The sequence below is a fragment of the Triticum dicoccoides genome, chromosome 3A (genome assembly GCF_002162155.2).
Source record: "Triticum dicoccoides isolate Atlit2015 ecotype Zavitan chromosome 3A, WEW_v2.0, whole genome shotgun sequence".
NCBI classification, from domain to species: Eukaryota; Viridiplantae; Streptophyta; class Magnoliopsida; order Poales; family Poaceae; genus Triticum; species Triticum dicoccoides.
The window spans coordinates 117,164,851-117,168,361 of record NC_041384.1 but is presented as its reverse complement, the minus strand read 5'-3'; positions in this window follow the sequence as shown (position 1 = coordinate 117,168,361).

Below are 3,511 nucleotides of genomic sequence, written 5' to 3'. Positions count from 1 at the left end.
CTTACACCAAATAACATTTATTTAGGTTCAACACTAATCTCGAAGATAGAGGGAGTGTGCGATGGTGATTGTATCAACCTTAGAATCACTTCCAACACACATCGTCACCTCGCCCTTAACTAGTCTTTGTTTATTCTGCAACTCCTGTTTAGAGTTACTATTCTTAGCAACTGAACTGGTATCAAATACCCAGGGGTTATTACGAACACTAGTAAGGTACACATCACTAACATGTATATAAAATACACCTTTGTTCACTTTGCCATCCTTCTTATCCTCCAAGTATTTGGGGCAGTTCCACTTCCAGTGACCATTTCCTTTGAAGTAGAAGCACTCAGTTTCTGGCTTGGGTCCAACTTTGGGCTTCTTCATGGGAGTGGAAACTTGCTTGCCATTCTTCTGGAAGTTCCCATTCTTTCCCTAGCCCCTTTTCTTGAAACTAGTGGTCTCGTTAACCATCAACACTTGATGGTCTTTCTTGATTTCTACCATCGCTGATTTTAGCATTGCGAAGAGCTCGGGAATCATTCTCGTCATCCCTTGCATATCATAGTTCATCATGAAGTTCTAGTAGCTTGGTGATAGTGACTAGAGAACTTTGTCAATGACTATCTTATCTGGAAGATTAACTCCCACTTGATTCAAGAGATAGTAGTACCCAGACATTCTGAGCACATGCTCACTGCTTGAGCTATTCTCCTCAATCTTGTAGGCAAAGTACTTGTCATAGGTCTCATACCTCTCGACACGGGCATGAGTCTGAAATGCTAATTTCAGCTCTTGGAACATCTCATATGCTCCATGGCTTTCAAAATATTTTTGAAGTCCCAGTTCTAAGCCGTAAAGTATGGCGCACTAAACTATTAAGTAGTCATCATATCGAGCTTGCCAAACGTTCATAACGTCTGCACCTGCTCCTGCAATAGGTCTGTCACCTAGCGGTGCATCAAGGACATAATTCTTCTGTGCAGCAATGAGGATAATCCTCAGATTATGGACCCAATCCGCATCATTGCTACTATCATCTTTCAACTTATTTTTCTCAAGGAACATATCAAAAAATTCAGGGGAACGGTAGCTCAGTCCATTTCTACAACATAGATTTGCAAAGACATGTTGACTATGTTTATGATAAATCTTAGTTCAATTAATCAAATTACTAATGAACTCCCACTTAAATCAACATCCCTCAAGTTGTCTAAGTGATACATGATCCAAATCAACTAAACCATCTCCGATCATCACGTGAGATGGAGTAGTCTTCAATGGTGAACATCTTTATGTTGATCATATCTACTATATGACTCATGTTCGACCTTTCAGTCTCTTGTGTACCGAGACCATGTCTGTACATGCTAGGCTCGTCAAGTTTAACATAAGTATTCTGCGTGTGCAAAACTGGCTTACACCCGTTGTATGTGAACGTAGAGTCTATCACACCCGATCATCATATGGTGCTTCAAAACGACAAACTTTGGCAACGGTGCATACTTAGGGAGAACACTTTTATCTTGAAATTAAGTGAAGGGGTCATCTTATAATGCTACCATCGTTCTATGAAAAATAAGATGCATAAAGGATAAACATCACATGTAATCAAAATATATCACATGATATGGCCATCATCATCTTGTGCTTTTGATCTCCATCTCCAAAGCATCGGCATGATCTCCATCATCACCGGCTCGACACCTTGATCTCCACCGTTGTGTAGGGCTCGTCTCGCCGACTATTGCTTCTACAAATATTGCTAACGCATAGCGATAAAGTAAAGAAACTACATGGCGCTTGCATTTCATACAATTAAAAGACAACACTAAGGCTCCTGTCGGTTGTCGATATAACAAAACATGATCATCTCATACAACAATGTATATCACATCACTTCTTGACCATATCACATCACAACATACCCTGCAAAAACAAGTTAGATGTCCTCTACTTTGTTGTTGCAAGTTTTACGTGGCTGCTACGGGCAACTGGCAAGAACCATTCTTACCTACGCAAAACCACAATGGTGATTATCAAGTTTGCTGTTTTAACCTTCTTCAAGGACCGGCCATAGTCAAATTCAATTCAACTAAAGTAGGAGAAACAAACACCTGCCAGCCACCTTTATGCAAAACAAGTTGCATGTCAGTCGGTGGAACTGGTCTCATGTGCGTGGACATGTAAGGTTGGTCCGGGCCACTTCATCCCACAAAGTTGTGAATCAAAATAAGACTTTAGTTGTAAGCAGTATGAACATCACCGCCCACAACTTCTTTGTGTTTTACTCGTGCATATCATCTACACATGGACCTGGCTCTGATACCACTATTGGGGAACTTTGCATGGAAAACAAAAAAAATTCTAAGCACACGCAATGATCTATCCATGGAGATGCATAGCAACGATGGGGAGAGTACGTCTATGTACCCTCGTAGACCGTAAGCAGAAGCGTTTCACAACACGGATGATGTAGTCGAACTTTCTTCATGCTCCAACCGATCTAGTACCGAACGCACGACAACTCCACGTTCAGCTCGGTGACGTCCTCCGCCTTCTTGATCCAGAAAGACGGTGAGGTAGTAGATGAGTTCCGACAGCATGACGGCATGGTGATGGTGATGGTGATATGATCTGCGCAGGGCTTCGCCTAAGCACTATGAAAATATAACCGAGGCAGTAAACAGTGGACGGGGTGCCACACACAGCTAAGACAATGTTGTGTCCTTGTGTGGCACCCCCTCCCCATGTATATATAGATGGGAGGGGATGGGAGGCAGCCAAGCGCGCCCTAGGGCTGGTCGCCGGCCCCTAGGGCCCCTACCTTGCCCCGCACCCCCTTGCCTATTGGGGAACATTGCATGGGAAAGAAAAATTTTCCTACGGTCACCAAGATCAATCTAGGAGATAGACATCTACGAGAGGAGTGATTTCATCTACATACCCTTGTAGATCACTAAGCGGAAGCGTTAAGAAACACGGTTGATGTAGTCAAACGTCTTCGCAATCCAATCACGATCCGTCCCGCGAACTCCCGATCTAGCGCCGAACGGACGGCACCTCCGCGTTCAACACACGTACGGCTTGATGATGCCTTCACCTCCTCGATCCAGCAAGCAATGGTGAAGTAGTAGCTCGAGTCCTCTGCAGCACGACGGCGTGGTGGCGGTGGTGGTGGAGAAATCTCGGCAGAGCTTCGCTAACCACTACGGAGAAGAAGATGGCTACGAGGGAGAGGGAGGGCAGCGTCGTGGCATAGATGGGTGCGGCCGCCCTCTATCAACCTCTCTATATATAGGGGGAAGGGGGAGAGGGGGCGCCCCTAGGGGATCCCATCTAGGGCCGGCGGCCACAAGAGGGAAACCCTAGATGGGTTTTCCCCTTAGGAGACTTGGTCCCCAAGCCAAAGTGGTGGGAAGCCCAAGGGGGCGCCCCCAATCCTCATGGTTACGTGAGATGGGGTGAGGGGGGCGCTCACCCCTTAGTGGGCTGGTTTGCCCCTCCCCTTGGCCCATGGCCCCCC